The sequence below is a fragment of the Belonocnema kinseyi genome, chromosome 3 (assembly GCF_010883055.1).
Source record: "Belonocnema kinseyi isolate 2016_QV_RU_SX_M_011 chromosome 3, B_treatae_v1, whole genome shotgun sequence".
Taxonomy (NCBI): Eukaryota; Metazoa; Arthropoda; class Insecta; order Hymenoptera; family Cynipidae; genus Belonocnema; species Belonocnema kinseyi.
Genome location: NC_046659.1, coordinates 83,317,613 through 83,342,530, shown reverse-complemented (window position 1 = coordinate 83,342,530; position 24,918 = coordinate 83,317,613).

Here is a 24,918-nt window from a genome sequence, read left to right as displayed (position 1 = left end):
ATTTTCAACATATAAAGATAAATTAAAAACAAAAACGTTCCCGTTCAACAAAGAAGGATGACTTTTCTGCCAGAAAAGATGAATTTTTAATATAAAATTATGAATTCTTGAGGACAAGTACAATAATCGACATTTCAAACCAAAAATATGTTAATTTCAAATAAGAAATATATGAACTCAACGACCAAAGTGAAGTTTTCAAAAAATGCATGAATTTGTTATCAAATAGATGAATTTTCAGTTTATAAAGTTAATTTTCTATCCATAAAAATGAATTTTTAACACAATAATTAGTTCTTCACCACAGAGATGGAAAGACAGTTGGATTCATTAAAAGAGATAAATTTTTAACAAATAGTTGAATGCTCAACAAAAAGAAATTAATTTTTCACAAAAAAGTTACAGTTTTAACCAACTACTTTAATTTTCCAGCAAATTGTTTAATGCTGAAACAAAAAATATAAGTTATCGACGAAAAATGTAATAGTTAAAATATCAATAAAAAATATTTGTATATTTAGTAAAAAAATAGTTCAATACAACAAAATAGTTCAAAAAATCTGCCTCATTTCGGAAACATTTTCATCGCGCGCGAATAGCTTCGTTCGCAAGTTTGATCTTGCCTAGGGCACGCGACTTATTCTACGACAAATCTAATACCTTCTCTAATGAGAATATAAAAAGATTATTTTGTAAAAGAGATGAATTTTTGATAAAAGAGAAGTTTTGCAAGGTAAAACTTTAAAAGTTTTCAGGTTTTTCAACTGGAAAAGTTAAATTTTCACCAAAAAGTACATTTTTCACCGAGAAATATGAATTTCCTACCAAAATGATAAATTTCTAACTAAATGGTCGAATTCTCAAACAAAAATGTCGAACTTCAACCGAAAACAGAAGAGTTGCATTTTGAAGCAAAATCGGCGATATTCTTTAGAAGACTGCTCCACTTTTAATAAGAAAAACTGAATTTTTAAGGAAAAAGTTGATTTTAAACCAATAAAAAGACTTTTGAACAAACTAGTATTTTCATCCAAAATAGATAATTTCGGAATCAAAAACATTATAGCAGATTTCTTTAGCATAAAGAATAAACTTTAAACAAAAAGTTATTGGATTATCTTATTGTGGAAACATTTAAGCGTAACAATTAGTGAAATTAGGCACCTTGGGCCTAGAAAAAACGGTTTCGTAGCCTATTCAGGTGCCCCTTATTTCTGCTCCCATCACTTCCCCTACTTCCATTCCCGTATCTCCCTTTTCCTTCTTACAGTACGCTAACGTCTCCTCACTTCATTTCTCATTAATTTCCCTGTTTTTCCTCCCATCACTTCCCCCTCACAATTCTTTCACTTCTGACACTCCCACTTTTACCCCTACTATCCATTCTATCATTTCCTCTGTTTTCCATTACTATATTTCCCCTCCCACACATCTCCTGATCATTCCCTCACCACTCATTTCCTATCACTTACCCTACATTTTATTCCCTCATTTCTCCTACTTGTACTCCTCTCATTTCTTCAACCTAATCTTTTCCTCTCAGTGCTTCCGATCATTTCTCCTTACTTCCCCTACTTCTCTTCCTATAATGTACCATCAATCTGCCTCCTTGGAAAAAGTACGATGGACGAACGGATGCCTGATCAAAACTATAAGGATTTCTGCCTGGGGCTATGTAAACATAAACACGAGAAAAAAATGTAAAAAGCAGATTTCTGAAAACGGGGAAAAAAGAGAAATTATTTAGAAAACGTAAAAAAAAAGGAAAAATAAGGAAAAGAACGTGAAGTCTGCTATAAATGACTTATAAAAAGAGGAAAGACTTACCGAAATTTGAGTATTTAAGTATTAAATCTTGATTTAGGGTAATAGAGGATATTTGTACCAATTATGTCAGAGTGGAACAATTTTGCTTATATGATGCTCATGATACAAAAACTATAAGAATATCTGCCCGGGGCTATGCAACCCTAAAAACGAGAAAAAGCGTTAAAAAAGAAGCTTTCTGAGAACAGGGAAAAAAGGAATTATGTGGATAGGGTAATGATAAGTGATTTGAAAAAAAGAAAAGTGTTACCGAAATTTGACTATTGAAATATAAAATCTTGAGTTAGGTCAATAGATTAGGTTTATCTCAATTATGTCAGAGAGGAACGATTTTGTTACTATGATCCCCATGGTACGTGTAAGAATTCGTGGAGACGTTGGACAAGGAAAGCCAAGTTAGCGATTGATCAAACTCTCTCAAAGCTCTAAGGACCAGCTGGAGTCTCAGATTCAGGGCATCCAAGCTCGAAAGCGTCTGAACGCCGTCTGCCTCTTTTACGCTCCACCCCTGGGACCATTTGTAGAACATCCGACGATGATAGCGGAACGGGCGAGACATTTTGTAATTTATCAATTTCAGAGTTTAATATCAGTCGTCCCCTGAGAAGTTTCGATGCTGGGACATCTTTTAGAAATGTTACTGAGAATATATCTGCTATATTGCGTAATTTCATGAATATGACATTCGCGTCTTTGTAAATTACCACTCGTATAATTTTGTCACTAACAAATTTAGGCAATTTGAGAGGTCTGAACAGGGACATCTAAAACTTTTTTTTCATTTCCTGACTTTTACTTCGCTAATTTTTCATTTTTCCTGAGCATTATAGCTTAAAGACAAAAATTAGTGCCTTGTAAGCCTTTTATAATAAAATCTTTTAAAAATGTAAACAAAAATTTGAGATTTGAATTTGAACAATTTTAAATTATTATTTTCAGACCATCCGCAGTCTAATTGAATGGAAGAAAGTATAAACAACCTATTTCAATCGGAAAAGTTTTATTTCAAGTAAACAAGAATTCGAGTTATACTGATTCAAAAAATTCAAATAAATTCGAATGAGTTAGAATAAAACGAAGAGATGGAAAAAATCCATTCATTATTTCAAAATTGAATAGAATTATCAATTCGAAATGAGTTGACAACATTTTAAGGAATTCAAAACAATCTTATTAAATGTTTAAGAATAAAACCATAAAATAGACAAATATAATCTTCTATACTAGATAGACACTCTAAAGAAATCGAAATATGCGATGCAATGTTTAAAAACGTTTGAAATTTCCTCAAAATTTTAAAATTAATTGAAACTTCTTTGAATTTTTTCAAAATATCCTCAAATATTTAACAACCTTTTAAAACCTTCGGTAATAACTTGTAACTATTAAAATTCTATCAAATGTGATGATATTTCCCGAAATCTTGGGAAATCTGATAAAATCCCTTAGAATCCATTATAATATCTAAAAGCCTGTACAATATTGCAAAGTCGTTCTATATCTTCTGAAATTCTGGAAAATTCTTTACAACCACATTAAAAGTTTTTTCAGATCCCTTAAAATTAAAAAAATTCTTGGAAATCTTGGATTCCCTTCAAATAATAAAAACTAATTCAAAAATCGCTTGTAGTATTAAATCCTTTGAAATCCCATTTTAAAATTGATTTTCATAATTTAATGGGATTTCAAGGGATTTAAAATGTTTTAGAGAATGTTAAAAGATTCCAACGAGTTTTTAATCAGTATCAATAATTTGAGGGAAATTCAAAGGGATTGAAGTGTCATAAAAAAAAGTAACTTTTTGAAGCCTTCGAAAATTATTTGAGATTTTCAAAACACCCTTAAATATATGCTTGAAATACTTTGGAATTACTTCATATTATTGAAACTTATTAAAACTATCCTAAGATACTTCAAATCCTGTAAAATATTTTCAAATATCTTGAAACGTTTTGCAACTCTTAAACATTTCTTGATTGTTCTTAGAATACCCTAAAATCTTTTTAAAAAATGGAAATCTCTTACAATTATTAAAACTAATTGAAGATTCCTTAAAATCTCTTGGAATATTCTGAATTCTTTCATATTCCTTATAATCTTTTAAAATAATCCGAATACTTTTGAATTCCTAGGCATATTACAAAATATTATAAATAATGTTATAATATTTTCAATTCTTTGAAATATTTTAAAATCGCATGAAACTTTTGAAGGCTCTTGAACATTTTTAGAACTTAAATAGATACTATCAAATCTTTTACATTTTTTGGGTTCGCTTGTAACTGTTGAAATATATTCGAAATTCAGTCGTTTTTTCAACCTCATATATTTTAAATTTTGGTAATCTTCTCAATTCCCTTCAAACTTTTATAAGCTCTTGAAAAATACTTCGAAATCCCTTTATATGATTAAAATCTGACAAAAAATTTTAAAAGCTTTTAAAATATTCTAAGATATTTTTAATGAATTGAAGAAAATTTACCATTGGGTTTATTTATCAAAAGGAATATGACTGAAGTGACATTTTTATTTAAAAGCGTGCCTATATTGACTTCATCTTATTATTAAAACTTACTTAATGTGCTTATCACAGAAAATCCCTGACTTTTGCAATTTTTTGTTCAAAATCCTTGACTTTTCCCTGGTGTCCAGGTTATCGCTGACCTAGAAATGTAAGAAGTGTTTTATCACTTTGAAATATTTAACCTCTAATATATTTTTACTTGAAATGTATATTCTTTCTGAAATGATTTGAAATCTCGAGCTTCTCAGAGCCAGATTTATAAAAAGAATCGTTGAACCACCTGCCAGATTACAAACCTATTGATAGCATTCTATCTTTCTGAGAAGCACTCGAATAGAGAAGACTTCTTATTGATACATTTCTAGTATACAAGTCCAGAAAAGGAATCAGCTATGTATTGCTTTCAATAAAGAATCTGGAAAATTCCATCTCCGAGCGATCTTTGCTTGCAAAGAAAGAAAAATAAATGACTGAAGCTGTATGTAGAGCTTGCAAGAAAGCGCTTCGCTTGTCAGTGAGCGACAAACAAATAAAAGGAGTAAATAGAAAAAGATTGTCGACTCGTCCTGAGTGTACTGATAGGTGATAGGGAAGGATTCGAAGTGGTAATGGAAGAGGCAATTTCTTCGGCTCGGTTTGCTTCGGTCTCAAGCGAAAAGCCAATCGAAGCTGCTACTGGAAATAGACGCCAGAATAAAAGCTATCTTATAACTTACATATAGGTTTGGTTTGGTCACACTACTAGCAATCTTAAGCTATTTCACGATCTTCGATATCGCGGTCGAATGCTCTACCACAGAAAACACCTGCCATCATTTTCTTCGACCCTTCTCCCAGGATGACATCATCTTATTCCAGTAACATGGAACTTACAAGGCGAAAGTGTCATAAATGTAAGATAGAAAGTGTCAAGGAAAAATTGAAAAGACAAAATTCTATATGGGTCATTTAACTGATTTGTTATATTTTAGCCAAAATTCTCCGCGGCTAGGCTACTGTGGATTAAAAATAATTCTAGAGCGTTCAACTGCACCAGTTTGCAAACATATAGAACGCGTTTCGTATTCAAATAAGGCTGACTTATTGAATGGACCATTTCTTCAGAAAAAAATATCAGGTAGTTAATAAATTAGCTGTGTTAAACATTTTTCTAAACTCAGGTTAAAGATTTAATTTTGACACCTTTATCCATCCAAAGATAATAGTTTTTGTTATTTATCCTGGACATGATAGAATATTCAATTTTTTATCATTTTAATTGATCATTACTCTCCAAAAATCAAAATAAGTTTATTTATTAAGTAATAGCTCTAATAGTAGTTCGGGATTGTTACGAGATTAACTTCTGATCACAGAAGAGTGCTAAATTTCTACATACCTTTGTCCTAAAAATGGTATAGTTTTCTAGTGACTCCCTAAGTCAACTAAAATTTCTAAACTTCTTAATAACTTCAAATTCACACTATTTTTAGATAATTATTTAAAAAAACGGAAATTGGAAAACTTTGAAAAGCGAAATAAATAAAAAACACATCCTATAACTTGAAAGAAATGATGTACCATTGTAGAGATGCCAAATTTGACACTGAAATTTTTCTCAAATTTTTGATTATCTACAGTTGGTTATCTACTGTTTATAAAATGTAATACCATATAAAAAGTCCCCAAATTTTTATTAAAAAAATAAGGAATGTACCTTCTTTGTCAATTTGTATATATGTAAATTTTGATTCGAATGTATCAACACGTCACATAAATGTTTCGTTCGGTTAAAAAGCACTAATACAGTCAAGACGAATTTTTTCAGGTTAAAAATTAATTTTTTGTCTTCACACATTAATAATTACGATACATAAATGGAACATCATCTAAGAATATAGTATCATTACCTACACCCAGATGGTTTCCTCTATTAGATTTTTCGAGTCAAAATTATACGTGCATTTTTTATTTGAAACTAGATTTTTTCATCAATTTAATTTTCCTTTCTAAACTTGAACTAAAAACGTAATTCATAATCGATTTTAAGGTTAAATGGCCTAAATTGTTTGTTTCGAAGAGCAGCTCTGGAAAAATATTTAATATACACTTTTTTTTTAATCGAAGCATAAGGCTATCTTCAAAGTTGTATGTTGTATTTATTTCCAGAAAGTCCAGAAAGTGGTCCACAAATTCACTAAATCTCAGAAAACATGAAAAAGCCACCAATTTATAATCTTTAAATTCAGCGATCTTGCTTTTGTATTAAATTAGGAGCTATAGTATAATTTAAACGAATGCCATTAATATAATGTGACTGAAGTTTTTGCTTTTCTTTTAAATACGTATTTAGAAAGTTGACAAAGCGCCAACTAAATGGCTGACCGTAAATTAAAATCCATAAACTATATTGCAATTGCACAATTCAGGCTCATTTTAGAAATGGAAAAAAGTGTCAATAGTGGCATAAATATCGAAATTTTTTTAATTTAGGCTGATTGATTTCCTTTGGTTTTCTTTTTATCAGATACAAAATTGTATTTTTGAACGCGTCTAAATATCGACTTTATTATAGGGAGTAATTACTTAACTTATTTAATTAAATTACAGTATTTTCGTTAAGACTTTTTGAGAAAAAATTTTTATTTAAAAAATGTATTATATATTAACGAATAAAAGTCTAGAATGTATGATAAGCCACAAAATTAATGATTAGATCTTCCGTTTATTTTTTCCCTCTTTATGGTAATTCTATTGTCCGAAACATTTTTATTCATGTTTTAAATAATGCATATGGACCAAATACAATCGAAAGGTCAATTTTTCAATTTGGTGTATGACCACTTATAAAAAAGTGCTTTTTCAAACAATAAAAATGGGATTAAATATAACTAAACAGTAGATTTTTCCAAGCCAGGGTATAAAAAACTATAAACAAGTAATTATTTTAAATAATTGAAATGGGACTAAACATAAATGAGATCTCAGGCCTGCATTTTTGAGCAGCTCATGATGATACATCTATAAACGATAGGCCTGAAGTTCGAGACGTCTGACATAGACGGTTTCACACTAATTTTTTTATTTATTTTTTTAAAACTTTTTTTTGCATAGAAATGTAGGGGAAGGTTAAAAAAACACAGTCTCAATCTCGGTTTTTCCAATTCTTTCTTTAAAAAGAAATGAGAGAAAAATCAAATTTTTTCCTACAAATGTTAATTTTCTATTTTAAAAAATATATTTTACTCCTTTTTTAAATACTAATAGCGACACACCGCATTCACGAGGTGTGAACACAAAGTTAAAAAATAATGTTCTATTATCAAAAAACTGTCCAATTCGACAAAACGGGCCTCACCAATCGTGTCAATGTCCTTATGCGGTCCATTTTGACATTGAATTAATCAAATGTGACATTTTTTAATATCATACTTTTAATGATATTTTCGAGAGGAAAGATAATGAACAAAATCAAAAATCGTATGTCCGCACGTGGGTCAAATCACACCAAACGTTGCCCTGAAATCATGTCAATGCACATATACGGTCCATTTTAGAATAGAAATAATCAAATGTGACATTTTTAAACATGAGATTTTTAAAGCTACTGTCTAAAGAAATGAAAAGAAAAACGAAAATCAAAAATCGTATGTCCGGACGTGGGTCAAATCTCACCAAACGTTGCCCTGAAATCATGTCAATGCACATATACGGTCCATTTTACAACAGAAATAATCAAATTTAAGATTTTTAAATATGAGATTTTCAAAGCTACTGTCTAGAGGAAAAAAAAGCAAAAAATTCAAAATCCTATGTTCGGAAGTGGTTTAAATCTGACCAAACGTAAAAATAAAAGCAATTAGACGGTTTCACACTAAATAATATTTTTTTTAATATTTAATTTTTTAAAACTTTTTTTAAACACACCGCATTCTCGAGGTGTAAAGACAAAGTTAAAATTTAATGTTCTATTATCAAAAAAGTGCCAATTCGACAAAACGGGCCTCACCAATCGTTTCAATACCCTTATATGGTCCATTTTGACATTGAATTAATCCAATGTGACATTTTTCAATATAATATCTTTAAAGATATTTTCGATAGGAGAGATAATAAAAAATAAAATTAAAAATCGTATGTCCGGACGTGGGTCAAATCTGACCAAACGTTGCCCTGAAATCATGTCAATGCACATGTACGGTCCATTTTTGAAAAGAAACAATCAAATGTGACACTTTTAAATAGTAGAGTTTCAAAGATTGAACCACTTCCGAACATAGGATTTTGAATGTTCACACCTCGTGAATGCGGTGTGTCGATATTAGTATTTAAAAAAGGAGTAAAATATATTTTTTTAAATAGAAAATGAACATTTGTAGGAACAAATTTGATTTTTCTCTCATTTCTTTTTAATGAAAACATTGGAAAAACCGAAAGTGAGAATGTGCTTTTTAACCTTCCCCTACATTTCTATGCAAAATAAAGCTTAAAAAAATAAATAAAAAAAATATATTGGTGTGAAACCGTCTATGTCAGACGTCTCGAACTTCAGGCCTATAGTCATTTTAACATACAGCATTAATTTAAACGGCTTTTTAATAATTATATAAATTTCTGCACAAATCATGTCAGAATTGATTAAGATATCTTATAGAAGTTCAAAATATTTATTTCTAATCTAACATTTTCGCGGTTATACTTCGCACAGAAGGACAAGCACGAATATTTACACGCCTGTGTCACTCGCTTTATCTTAACTAAAAACTGTATGTACATAATTGTACAAAAATATAAGTCCTCTTTTTGTTGCGCATATTCGACTCAAAATATTTTCAATAGTGACATAAATTATGAAAAATAGTAGCGAAATTATAACATTAAAATTTTTAAATAATAAACTTATATAGGTTCATCGAAATTCGATGAGCATAGCATAGACATTTGCTATAAGCTGAGAACTTTCGATAGAAAAATACGTCAAATAATAAAAAATATATAATAACATTATTTTTAATCATTTTTTTTTAAATCTGTTATTTAAATTTGTTTCAAATCGTATGGATATATGAAAATTATATTTGTACAAATGAATATAAGGATGCAATAAGAAGGTTATAAACTTAAAACTTAAAAAGTTTTAGAACCCTAATTTTTGTCAAGTAAACAAGGCATTGCAAAATTGAAAAAAGCGTATCTGAAGAAATTCTTTTAAAAATGTTTGCGTTACAGACGGATGTGCTTTTAATTTATTGTACCACAGCTCATACAGAATGTTGATTCACAAATTTCCGGAGATCAATAATGTATGATATCACTTTTCACTTCATATTTTTCACATGTCATTGTTTTACTATTTAAATTTTCCTCTTATTTCAGAGCTCATTTAAAGTTAGCTTCAAAGCGTGCCGTCACTTTGATAGCAGAACCGATGATATGTGAAAAAAGTGGTATGTTATAGTATATAATTCAAACTATAATATTTACATGCATTTCTTGACTTAAAATGATAGGCATGTCACATTAGCCAATTGCGGAAGAATTTTGAAGGTATTTTTAAATGCAAGCGAAGAAAGAGCGTCATTAGTCGCATATTTTCAAAATCGTGTCATGGTAAAAAATAATGTCAATTTTCTTAATTTTTCAGATTATTCCGGAAAATATCGAATCTATTGTAAAAAAACTTAATATTTGACATAAGCATTGAAAAACACATCCAAGTAAACAGACATTTGTCTACAAGATTCTTTGTCGAGCCCAGCATTTAAAAAATATTTTAAAATTAGAAAATGGAATTGCAAATATTCGTTAAAATAACTTGCTGACAACAAATTTAGGACAGATTCGCGTTAAGCTTAAAAAAATACTTTCAAAATGATATAAATAAAATTCATTATTTATATAATTTTCAAATATACAGAATTTTATTAATGTTTTCAACAATCATTAATTGTCATACTTATAACAAGAAAGATAAAATATTTTAGAATTTCTTGTAAAAATATTCTTTAAACAAATTGAATTATTTTAAACAAATCAGGTTTTTTGAAATAATAAAGCAAAGGTTTCGGAAATGTGTGAAATATATAAAAGGTAACTTTAGTTTTGTTGATGTTAGAAAAAGATGACTTTTTGAGGAAAAACAATTATTTAAAGAAATTAAATTAATTAATTGCATTTTTCGGGGCACTGTGGGGGTGTGTTAGGTGTGGTCAAGTCTTTTGATTGATATATAAAATTTTTTCGTTAGAAATTATTTTGCAAATGTCTATAACTTTCCCATAAGGAATCCCGAAATCCACGTTAATTATTCAAAAAAGTTCAAAATGTGTGCTTTTTTATCAGTAGCGGCACCTTTTAAAATGACTGTATCAAAACAACGAAAGAACGCTATTTTTTAAGAGAAGGGGAATGTAGAAGTAATTGTATAAAGGAAAGTATAGGCAGTAGGGGAAAATTAAGGTTGGAGAAGTAGGGGATGTGAAGAGAAATAACGGGAATGGAACCATTGGAAGTGTGGAGATTAGGGTGGTCTGAAAAACGCTTTTCGAGTTACAGAGAAAGTCAGCCCCCCCCCCCCCCCAACTTCCATTTCTGTAGAAAGTAAATTCGTAATTTTTTTCCGAAATTCAAATATCAAAACATGTCGCCAGGCACTGCAAAATCCCATTTGAGTAACATGAAATAATGTTGGATTTTCGAAAAACTGAACTCATGCACCAGGTTTTCATCGAAACCTGCCAAGCATTTTCCTTAGAAATATGTCAGAAACAATGTCAGAAATAAATGCAACTTATTCAAACAATTATTTATTCTCAAGCAATGTAAAAAAAATAATTTCTGATTCAAATGAAAAAGTTGGTCAATGTTTGAAGTATTAAATCTGTTTAAAAACATTATATAATTATTTAAAAAATTAATTGATGTTTTTGAAAAAATGTCTCAGAATTAATCCAGAGATCTCCAATTTCTTTCAAAATTGTTATCTTATACTACTTTTTGTTGAAAAATTACATAATTTTAAAACATTTCTTCAAATTTTTAACAATTCTCTACTTGTTTCAACAATTTTTATTTGTTCAAGTATTTCTTTCCTACTAACTAAAAAAAATAAAATAACATAAATACACAGACCTTTTTTTCTGACTGCATGGTGTACAGAAAAACATATTAACAATTTATTAATTGCTTAAAGCAGATATAATTTGCTTAAATAATTATTTTTCAAATCTTATTTTCTAATCGGAACATAATAATAAATGGTTTCTAGTTGTAGTAAGTTCTGATAAACGCTTCATGTTAATTTTCATACTTTATACAATTAATTATTGTTTTTCTCCCTTCAAATTAAGTATGGAAAGTTTACATATTTTTAGGCGAAATATTATATTTTAGGTAATTTTTATAGTCAAAATAATGAAAATTTTACTTAACTTAACTTTGTATAATTAGTACAAATTAATTATAATCATTTAAATAATAAAAAGAATCAGGCAAGCCAATTTTGAAATTGAAGAAGAAATTAAAATGTTACGAAAATTTCAAACGTCTGGAACCAATTAGCACGAAACAATTAATGGGCAAGGAAATTCATCACAGTGAATTCAGGTAACTTCTTCCGCGATTTGGAATCTCGACATCTTTCCTTCAAGAAGACACATCAGAATGCTTGAAGAATAAAGATTACCTGCAAGGCTTAACCATTGTTGAACATTTAACAGTAGTGAATGATAATGCTAAAAGAGGTGTTACATTAATATCGGACTTCAACTGCTTGATAACAAAAAACAAGAATAAAAAAGAGTACGTATTAAAAGTAGAAAGAAATTAAAGAAAATAATTTCCAGATATCAGAAAGAAATCATCGCCTTTTGCGAAGAAAGAAGGTTTTTTATGAGCATTGTAATTACACTGCATATAAGATAAAATTAGATCATATGGAAGACTAGAAGACAAACAGAATATATATTAATATATATTTACGCAAATAATTTTGCATGTTAGATTTCATATTTTTCAGCAAAGCTTTTCAATAGAAAACTGCTTTAACGAACGAGAATTGGTTAAACAATGACATAAAGTTTTCAACTGAATTTACTACTTCTCGAAATCATTTAATACTATATTTAATTCAGGAAATAAGATTTTAAAAATATGTTTGGAAGAAAAATTGTTCAGGAAAGATACATTTGTTTAAACACACAAAAAATGGTTAAAATATGTTTCTCAAAGACTACACATTCAAAAAAATAGTATACCAATTTGAGACAAAATTGGATATCTCTGGCTCAATTTTTAGACATTTCAAAAATAAACATTAACTAGTTATTTAAAGAATTATATAATGTTTGAAGCAAATTTATTACTCCAAACAATCACCAATTATTACATTTCAATCATAAAATTCGATTATTTTTTACATTTTTTGGGAATAAATAATTGTTTAAATAAGTGATATTTATTTAAACGATTGAAGATTGTTTAGAAAGTTGTGGGAAATATTTAAATTGTCCATTATTAATTATTTCTACGAAACAGACGACAGAGCTTGATAAAAATAACAGTAATACGTAAAAATATAGTTTTTTTAATTTCGTGTCATATTAGTGACACTGCAGGGGGGTGAGGGTGGGTTAAAAGTAAGTTATTATCAAGGTTTCATTTTGTAGACAGGCCTTATCAATTCCTAAATCGTTTGGCACGTTTTGATGAAACACTCGAGTATGAGTTCTATTTTTCGAAAATGCAAAAATTCCCCATGTTAATCAAATGGGATTTTGAAATTCCCAGTGACACGTGTTAATATTTTAATTTCGAAACCAAAAAATTACGGATTTATTTCCTCTGGAAATGGAATCTTTAGGAGGCGGGGGTGACTTACCCTCTAGAATGAAGAAAGAATATTATCAATGCATTTTTGGACGCACCTAGTAGAAATATAGGGGGAGTAAAGGTAAGTCAACTGAGAGGAAATGGTTGAGGGGAAGTATGTGAAGTGAGGGGAAGAAGCGGATGGGCAGTCGAGAAAGTAGGGGCAAATGCTTAGAAATGTAATTGAATAGGAAAAGTTGAAACGACTTAATGAACGTTCTAATATGCTGTAAATATCTTTTTTGTTGGCGCAAGACGCCTACTTTTAATAATTTTTTTTGGATTTCAAACCGAATTTGGAGGATCATTTCTGGAATGAAAAAATGATTTTGAACCACCCTGGCATACAACCATTAGAACTTTTTCGTTGCTTCAGGAATTTATTTTATTGACGGTTATTTCACTTTCTAATCCCAGTATCTATAATTTATTCATTTATATCATAAGTGAGATATACGAGGAGATAAATTGCACGAGATTACTTTTTCAGGTGTTTCGATTAGGTTCTATTAATTTTCGAGGTGTTTCTCAGCTGGTTAGTGCTTCATTGTTCGAAGGCGAGGTCGTAGATCTTTTAATCGACTGGGATCGCGATCCTACTGTCGGTAGATATTGTCGAGCGGTTTTTTCATTGAGAAGATTCTTCGATATAGCCAGTTCTTATGAAACAGAAGTAGAGAACGATCAGATCGTGAGTATTTCGCACGAATCTCGATCTAGCGCGTTGAATCGTGAGCCCTGCACGCGTGAATCGCTCGATATCGATTTATCGTGCCCGAATGTTTTTCGTGTTGGTTATAGTCGATTGTAATACCTCGATAATATAAGGAACAGGGAACATTAACACTTTAGCACTAATGCGGCTCTGTAATTTGCACCTTGAAATTATTATCGATGTTGTGGTTAGGAAAATATATTTTATTGCATATATTAAATTCGAGAGTCCAGAAAAAACTGTGTGTGAGAAACGTTGCAGGTAATGGCTCAAACAGGGTGACTTCCAGATGGGTAATTCATGGAGGGGTAAACGTGCTGTCATCTTATGGAGTCTGACGGAGAATTTTTGTTTCGCCCCGAAAAATTTACCCCTCCACTCGAAAAAATTTCCAGTTCAATTAACCAGTGTCCTGGTTAAATTAACCAGAATTTTGGTTAAATATGTCCGTACTGTTTTTTTTCTGGTTAGAGTAACCATAATTCTGGTTGAATTAACCAGAAATTCTGATTAAAACAATCGGAATTCTGATCACTTGAACCAGAAAAAAATATTAAGGGCATATCTAACCATAATCCTGGTTGATTGAACCAGACATTATTTGAGTGTCCATAAATTATTTTCCAGCTAGGCATCACTCAATCTCATCCATCACCTCAGTTTCTTCTGTTCAGAAGTTCAAAAACAACGCTCCACTATTTTAAGCAATTCTTTTACCTCTTCTCTTCTTCATCACGCTTTAACCCAACAAAGTGAGCGTCAAAAATACGAACGCCTCTTCCAACCCTGTTTAAGTTCACAATTTTTTTGTCAATGTCATTTAAGAAATCACGAAAATGAAAAAAACACAGGAACATAATATATAAACCGACATTAAAGCCCAAAATTCTAGATCTCAAAACATCGAAAATAGGGAGATTTGTCGTGAAAATCGTACAATAAATTCTTCTAGATATAATTAATGGTTTACTATATTGAATTAAATATGAATTGCTTGAGCTTTCAAATAGAAATATATTGATTTTGAAAGAACATAGTTCAATTTTGAAGAAACGCATTTTCGTTGCATTTTTAACTGAATAGTTACATTTTAACGATAAAAAAATAATCTTTCAGAAGCTAGTTAAATTTTTAACCTAAAACTTTTTTGCAAACAAAATCAATATTTAATCAAAAAATATAAATATTGAATTTGAACAAACGAATTGCCAGCAATACAGATGAATTTAAAAAAATATGTTTACAGCCCCATAGTTTAAAAAGCTACTTATCAACCAAACATTACAAATTATAATCAAACAGTTGAATTTTCAACCTGCAAATACGAATTCTACAAAAAAATGTAAAATTTTATATTTTAACCAAGCTGTTTATTATTTTAAATCGAAAAAATTTGAATAAAAATAAAAATGAAATGTCAATAAAATAATTAAATTAGTAGAATTTTATACTAAAAACTATCATTTTTAGCCAAAAAACTAATATAATCCCCTTTCCGAACTCTCAGATTTTTTCGGGATAAATAGACGCAGCAAATATCACAGTTGAAAAACATTAAGCTTAAACGAAAACATTGAATGACACTAAAAAATTGTGTCCTGACAATTCTAGTTTCTTGAGGTGAGTAAACATCTTGATTTATCATGTTAAAAATGTATTGAATTCAATTTAAAAAATTCAGTTAAATTTTAGAAATATCCATTTAAGGGGTTTCAAACTGTTTAACACACTCTTGTACATACCAATAACAGCAGATAATTCTATTCTGAGATAGAAAAAAAATCCTCTTCATGAGTTATACGTACCTGAAACATACAATAAATGTTACAGATTATTATTTAGTATAATGATATATTTTGTTAAATAACAAATTTAAAGTTATCATTTTTAGATTTATGAAATTTACCTACATTTTTGACAATTAAACTCGTTTTATTCATTACACAATTTCAAATATTCATTTGCATTTTTCCAAGATCAAGAAATTCAAAACTTCAAATTCAGAAAAGAGTTACATGTAAAATGTAAAGCAACATTCTGTTCGATTTCCATTTGACGTATTACCATTTAAAAATATTCTTTCCATGTAACTCAATTAAAAATGGAAATTTCCTAATTCTTAACTACTTTTGACAAAAAAGAAACACAGTAGATTTTATTTTGTGATGCATATCTATATGCTAACAACGTAAATTTTAGTCACCAAGACCGTTAATTTGAGTCTTCTTTGAAAACAATCGATGTAAAAGAGAGATTTCAGATATTTGTAGGTGAGTAAACACCCTGAAATTTACCATGTCTATCCAAAAAGTATTAATAATGATGATATTCCCTTGAAAGTACTCCCCTTTAGGTGTCTTAACCTTCTTCCAGCGGCCCTCCCATTCTGAGAAGAACTCGTCAAAAGTCATCTTTCAGAATAGCTATAGTTGCCTCGTTACATTCTGTTTAATTTCCTCTAGTTCCTGAAATAATTTTCCTTTTACAGAATAATTCAATTTGTGAAACCAATACAAATCACAGGGAACAAGGTCAGTACTATATGAAGGCTGTCGAAATTCTATAAGGCCGTGTTTTGCCAGAAATATCTGAATAAGCTGCAATAAATGAATAAGTTCGTTGCCGTGATGAAGGAACCAGTAGCCGCTTTTTTAGGCAAGACGTCCTTCCGAAGTTTATTTATGGTGCACATCACCTTACTGGTCCTACATTTTAAGGCGTTTTGGTCACCACGGACCTGGCAGTGATAAGGTCGCTTTCCACTGAAGTACAAAGACTTCTAAATTGCCTAAATCACTCTTTGATTTGTGCACTTTCGCAAATTTTATTGAACACTCTTTGTTCGGTGCGTTCTGTCACCCTGAAATCTCCTAAATAGTAAATACCTATTATTGACGAAAAGGCAACATGATAAAAAGTTAGAACACATGGTCGGATACTGTTTAGATATACTTTGTATATTTTCCATGTCACATGCCACATTCTGTATTAACTTGTTTAAATTTTTTTAAAAACCTGTCAATCCCTCAACCCGCTCTGACAGTTCGACCTAGTTTTTGAACGGCCAATGTGGAGTCTAGCTTTATTCTTAACCAATTCCAGACTAGAATTGGAAAGAAAGTCATAGATAGGTTTCAACCCCTAATGCGTAATAACGTGGATTTACGAGGAGAATTTCGAGTGTTAGGAGGATGCAGAGGAAGTTTGCGATACCTGGACTTTTACGAGGAGAGCGACCTTTATTCGAAACGATCCAACGCCTAGCCTCGAGGCAACGAGGAACTCGAAAGTGTAACTACTATTGCAATGGATGTAAGAGGATGCAAGGGAAAGAATCGCGAAAGCCAAAAGAGAGGGAAAGAGAAAGAAGACATGCAGGTCTGAGCCAATCTGAAATGACATCAGCCATTTTCGAGCAAGCTGCTTCTTCGACGTATCCCTTTCTGATCTCTAGCAACCATTTCAACTAGAATCAAACTCTTTTTCCAAACGTTTCATTACCGCGATGTCACCAGTAAGAATGAATTGAATTTCTCTCGTAATCGAACTTAATCGATTTCTTTCCTTACGACCACCATATCTATGTGGGGTGACCCGCGGGGGTCGTTTTAGTTTCGGAACTTCTTAGATTCCACCCCGACTTCGAAAACAGGTTTTCTCAAGCGACACTCATAAAAAGCGGATCTCAAATGTAAAATCGGAAGCAGTAGTAAACGGCAGTCAATCGAACCGTTTTTCCGCTTTCTTTTACTTCGTTAAAATAAAGAAAACTAAGAACTCTACGTTTTCAATACTTTCAATGGAGTGATTGTTTTCAACTTCGTCTCTTTGAATTCGATTAAAATACACTATAGTCTTGTTCTAATACAGGTAGCAAAGTGGACAATAATTGTATTTCTGGGACATACAAGAATTACTTTTTTTTACATTCGTTATTGATTTTAAAGATACATTTTTGGGGTCACATGATATTTTTCCATTTCTTTACACGCTCTCTTGCACTTAACACCCAAGTTGAATGAAGAAAAGGGAAATAATATTTTTTGCATTAGTCCCGAATTCGATAGAACTATTCTAGTTCTTCGATCAGGGTGGTTAATCAATTACAAAAGCAACTTCCAGCTTTTCCCGTTTTAGCGGTCTACAATTACATTTTTTCAAGTTGGCTTTTGAGCGTTTATAATAATAATTTTTCGTTATTAAATGCTCTATCATATAATTTAAAATAATAGTTTATCAATTTGTCAATAAAAACAGGGAATAAATTCTTTTCAATAGCATTCATTCGGGTGCCAGGCACTTGAGATTTCAAGTAGAAATATTCATAATTTTCCACTAATTAGCAAAATTTTCAAACAAAAAGGATAAAATTTCAACAAAAGAGGAGTTTTCTAGGTAAAAACTATAATATTCTAGAACCAAATAATTCAGTTTTCAACCAAAAAAAGTAATCTTCAACCAAAAAAACTAATTTTTTTACCAAACAAGTTCATTCTAAACCAAAACAGTTAAACTTTCAAGCTACTAAAATGAACCTTCAACCAAATGATTGAATTTTTTAACGAAAAAGATTGAACTTGTTCCTAAAACAGTTGTATTTTCACTAAATAGTTTAATGTTTAATCAAAAGGCCTCATCTTTAAGAAGACATTTCCATTCTTCACCAAAAAATATGCCGTCTTATCACAATAGTTGCATTTATATACAAAAAAATTAATTTGTTATAAAAATAATAGCATTCTTAATAATATAGTAGTTAAATTTTCATGCTAAAAAGGTGAATTTTCAATTTAATTGAATCTTTGAAACAAAGAATTAATGACCAAACGAAACGTGGAGTTTCGTACCGAATAATTAAATTACCAAGCCAACAAAAAGAAATTTCATAAGACAGTTAAATTTTCTGAAATAAAAATGAGAAGAATATTGAAAAAAGCTTTATTTTCAAGAAAAATGAATGCTGAAACAAATAGTTAAATTTTTAACTAAGAAAAATAAATTTTTAACTAAGAAAAATAAATTTTTAACGACAAAACATAACTTTTCTGCCAAAAAATGAATTTTCAACAAAACAAGATGGATTTTTTATCCAAAAAGACGAATGATAAAAAACTATTTGAATTTTCGACCATAAAAGATGGCTTTTTAAAAAAATAATTTAATTTGAAAAAAGTTTAATTCTTATCCAATATGTGTAATGATTACGAAAAAGAGGTTAATTCTTAATCAAAAATATAATACAAGACTTTTAAGATAAAAAGAATTAAGTTTTATGCATTATAGATACATTTTTAGGTTCTGTATCATTTCACATGCGGCAAGTCACACCTGCGGCATGTCAGATCTGTGGCAAATCACATCTGCAACATGTCACTTCTGGGACATGTCACATATGCGGCTCGTCTTATCTGCGGAATGTCTTAACGGCAGTATTCCACAACTGTGGAAGAACTTAAAAAAATTTATTCGGAAAGAGATCCTGCTGGGGAGACTTGACGCTATGTTTCCACCTTTGGAAGTACTTAAAAAAATGTCTTGCGGAATAGATGCCTTTGGGAGGACATGCCGCTGTTTTGCTATCTTTAGAAGTACTTAAATAAACACTTTGGGGGAGAGATGTCGTTGGATAAACTTGCCGCAGTTTTCCCACCTTTAGAAGTACTAACAAAATGTTCTCGGGAAAGAAAAGCTGTCAAGAGACTTGTCGCTGATAAGAGATGTCTTAGATGTAACAATTAATCCTGAGAGACTTGCCGCAGTTTTCTCACTTTGATGTAGACTGAAAAATTATTCACGAATGAGAGATGCCTCTAGGGAGTCTTACCGCGAGCCACTTTGATGTGAACTTGAACATTTTTTCCACGCATGAGAGATACCACTGGGGAGAATTTTTACTCGTACTAAATGTCGTAAATGTGACCCTTAGTTCCGGGAGGCTTGCCGCAGTTTTTAGTATTTTAATATAGGTTTGGACAATTTTTTCCGGAGAAAAGATGCCACTAGGAAGATAATTAGTCCAGAGAAACTTGCTTCAGTTTAGACATTTTTAATTGGACAGTGCAAATTTTTTGGAATGGAGAGATGCCACTGAGAGAATTGTTACTCATGAGAGATGCCGCATATGTGACATGCCGTAGATGTAACATGCCGCAGTTGTGACAAACCGCAGATGAGACATTCCGCAGATGTGACATGCCGCAGATGTGAAAAACCGCAGATGTGACATGCCGAATGTGTGACTTGTCGCAGGGAAACTTGCCACATGTAACAGTATATGGACCCCATTTTTAAATAAAAAAGATTAACTTTTCTAGCAAAAGACGAATTTTCCATCGAAAAGAATGAATGTTGAACAAAACAATTTAAATTTCGACCAAAAAAGATCACTTCCAGATAAAACAGTTTAATTTTCAACAAAATAATTAAATTTTTAAATAAGAAATATAAGTTTTACCTACAAGAGAATAATGCTCATGCAAAAATGTTATAGTGGACTTTTCAAACAAAAAAATTGACTTTCAGCCACTAAAGAGAAATTTTCAGCAAAAAAAAAATGATTATCAGCAAAAGTTGAATTTTCTATAGAAAAAAGATAACTCTAAAAAAATATAGTGAAATTTCCAACAAAAGAATTAAATTTTCAACCACTTAGTAGAATTTTTAACTAAAAAAGATGAACTCTGAAAAAATACACAACTACACTTTTCAATTTAAAAAAATTAACTTCTAAATGAAAATAGTTCGATTATCTTGTTAGGTTCTACTAATTCAGTTCTCCTTGAGGCGAAAACCCGAAAAAGGAGAATATTTTTAAAAACAGGGAAAAAGGAATAATGTTTTTAAAAAAGGAAAAAAGGCGGAACATGGGAAAGATTATTAACTCTGTGATTTGATAAGCTGCTGTGAAAAATTCTACACAAGGAAGCTACTGATGTCTTTTTTCAGAACATAAATTGAGACGTTTGACATGAGAAAAACGTATTTAACACGTAAACTTATAACTTTCTCTAACTTCAAACGAATTTTTATCAAAAAATGTTTTTTTCAAATTTATTTGTTAATATTGAGAGCATAAATGAATTATAACATTATTTTGCCAATTATTAGTATCAATCATACAAATTTACTTTACCTATGTGATTGCTATTATCGAAATCTACAAAGGAAGTTTTTGTTTAGAAATATGAACGGAACTTTAATATTTGGACGATTGACCAACGCTAAGATAAGAGCACAATTTTAAACACATCTATTTCGCATAGATTGACGATACGTATTACAAAAGCAAAAACAATTTAGATATATTCCCACTTTTTAAACATATTTCTGGCTTTTTCCCGGTACTCAAAGTGACCACCTTGCCGATGCGTCAAGAAGAGAATGAAAGAAAGTTAATACTCGAACGTACAACAACGTTTGCTTAGAAACCGGATATTTTTGTTCAGACAATAATTGTAGTCTGAAAAAAATGAACGATTATAATCGAAGATTCTAGTTTCAAAATTTCGAAGTGTAGAATCAGTCAATCATATACCGTTATTGATGTACCGAGGGTCAAAGGTAAAACCAGTTGAGTACCAAAATGGGATGCAGAAGCAATATCACCATGTTAATAAGAAGATGGTAAGTGTTGGTTGGAATCATGGAAGTAATAGTTAAGCAGTTTGTTTTACCTCTCCTTCGCATAATAATTCACTCTTCCCTAGCCTTTCTTTAGCCTCAATTATATTCGTGCTATTCCCTCGATTTTGGCGTGTAGGGAGAAAACCACATTGCGAAGTTACGATGCTCGAATCCCAACTGAGAGCCCTCCTAGTCCCCTAAAATAAGTCCCTTATTCGAACTTCGAGCAATGTCCCGCCTCGGGAGAGCGAGTGCTTATTGTTAGTCGAGGACTTTAGCGAAAGTTGGACGATCGATAGTCCAAGAAATGGAAATTAATGACGTTAAAAGGGAAAAGTCTTACAGGCAAAGTTGCGATTAGGAATACCTAATCCTTCCTTATAATGGTTGAAAGTATGAGAGGGAACCAAAAAGTCAAAATTATTTGTTTTTGAGTGGAATAGATAATAATTAATAAAATTAAGCACCGTTCACTTGCAAAAGAAGGGTTTCTCTACTTATTCAGATTTTAATTGAGTCGTTCAAGCCTCCGCTTCCCATACTTTCTTTTCTCTGCTCCCCTACATTCCCCTCTTACGCCCCTCTCACTTAACCCTTTATCACTCTTCCCAAACTTCTTCCACCTCTAGTTCTTCTTCTTCTCGCATCCCAAGTTAATAATTCTTTGTCCCTACTTTCCTAGCCTAGCCATCACTCTCCTTTCGCTACTGACCCTCATTTCTAGTAGTGACACCTACTCTCCCTAGTCTCCCTTAATTCCACTACTTCCCCTCCTATTGTATCCTCTCACGTATCTCACTTTCCCTCACTTATTACCCCTCACACACCTTACTTTCCTCCCATAATTTACCCTTATTTCCGCTAATTCTCCACCCATCATTTGCCTTCACATCTCTTAATTCTCCTCCCCTCATTCGCCTAACTCCGCTGTTGACCCACTGCTCATTTTCCCTCCCTTCCATTCCTCTCATTCCCTTCGCCTCATTTCCCACATTTCTACACTATTTTTCTACTCCCCATCCTCTTATTTCTTCTTATGTTCCCTACTTATTTTCTCTCTCTTAGCTTAACCGTCCTCTCATTTCCTATCACTTCCTCTATTTGCTCTTCCTTAATTCTCATTATCTCCCTATTCCTACTATTTACCACATCCTACTTTTTCTTTTTTTGTTTGAATCCGTCATTTCCTCATTTGCTGTCAATTTCACTATTTCCCTCTCAAACTTTTTTCTTATTCTTACTTCCCCTACTTTCACTTCCCCTACTTTCGTTTAACTTAATTATCCAATTTTCTTGGCCAAACTTTCCATACTCGCCCTCCCCCTTGGAAGAAAGTCAAACAGACGAACGAAATGCTACCCAAAAGAAGAAACATTTCTGACTGTCACATATGCGGCAGGTCACATATGCGGCATCTCTCATGAACCACAATTCTCTCAGTGGCATCTCTCCATTCCAAGAAAGTTGCAGTGTACAATTAAAAATGTCTAAACTGAGGAAAGTCTCTCTGGACTAATTGTCTTTCTAGTGGCATCTATTCTGCGGAAAAAAGTTCCACATCAATGAATCAAACATATTTTAAATTTTCATATTAATTATATTGAGTATGTAAAAAAATGATTGATGCGATGAATAAGAGAACACTCTTATTTTAAAATAAGAATTTTTTTGAATTTAATGACAATCTTTTGCCATGAATTATTTCCCAGGCGAAAATATTATATATAGTTTATACATAGTGTCAAGTATTACATATAATATTCGTTTGTTATATACTATTTTTGTATAAAACAATTGAATATTATATATAATACTTCACACTATATATAAACTATATATAATTTTTCCGCCTAGTTACGAATTTTTGTGAGCCAAATAACAATTAGATAAGCATTTCAGCAGTTTTTTAGACATATTCTTATCTATCTTCTTGACGGCTCTATCACTTTTCAAAGTCAAGGCTATTTTTAATAGGTCATCCGGTTAGTGGTCCGATACAATCAGCTTAGTGGCTCGCTACTATCGATAATTTGAAAATCATTATGTTATTTTTGTCCTTCTTACGTGATAGTTCAACATCCAGAAGTTCAAATCACTTTAGCGGAGGCAGAATATTGTTAGATTTCCAACGGTGTTATAAAAAAATATTATTCTGAACAGCGCTAATAGGTCACGCGGCTAGTGACTCGATACTGTCAATCGGCAGAGCACGCTTGAGCTCAAAAATTTTAGAATCATTATTTAACTTTTGTCTTTCTCACATGATTATTCAATATTCAAAATGTCAAATTACTAAGGCTCATATAATTAAGGCTCAAGTACTAAGGCTTATTTAACGCAGATTTTCATATAGCTTTCATTAGCTTTTATGACTGTCAAAATGACCCTTTTTGTTAGGACAGGTATACACTCGAAGTTGTAAACCGCTCGTGTTGGAGGCATACAAATTCGACTCATCTGATAAATTTATGCCTTTAAGACATAGAAAATGGTCTCCAAGGCATAAATTGAAGTCTGGCTCTGTCTGAAAACTGAGACATGCAATTCAAGTCGAAATGAAGTCGAAGCATTTTTCCTCGAGTATCTTATCAGTTTCATCGGTGTTCAAGCATATTTAAGTTGAAAATTTTTTTCTTGTATTTGACCCAAGATTCCAAAAGATAGCCAAAAATATTTTTTTTATAATTTTTTTAGTCGTGCAAAGTTTTATGTGGACATTTTTTTAACTTTTGTTGTTTTCGAAAAAATGCGAAAATTAAAATTTTTGTAAAGCATTTTTTTAATCTACCAACTAATTTTAGAAAAATACAAATCGTAATAATATATATATTTTTTAATCCGTTTTAAATCGTTTTGGAAAAATAGACATATTTAATTCAATAAGTAAAACAATAGATTTTATCACCAATTAATTACGTACAAACTGCAGATATTCACTTTATTGAATTAATTAAGTTCGAAGTACAAAACGATTTTGACACTTGTCAAACGTCAAATATCACTCAACTACCGTTACTATAGTGAAAACAAACTTCAATTTTTAAGAAGGTACTTAATGCACGTCCCGAATGTATTTGTGAACAATTTTAATGTTGTGTTACATTTTTTAAAAATTCGTAACTAATTATTTATATGAAATGCGCGCTTAATTCTGTGGAACAAAATCTTTTTTCAGAATTAGGCTGTAGCTACATTTTCTGCATGTCTTCTGATTCTCGTAGCCCTTGGCCAATCAGCGAAAGATCTCGAGCGCGTGAGATTTCGAAACAGAATTAAAATCACCTATATAGTACTTTTTTACATAACACAAATGCAAGACGGGTTGCATTGTATTATAGAGTTTATTTCACTATATTCCATATGACTACATAGTAAACGTCCT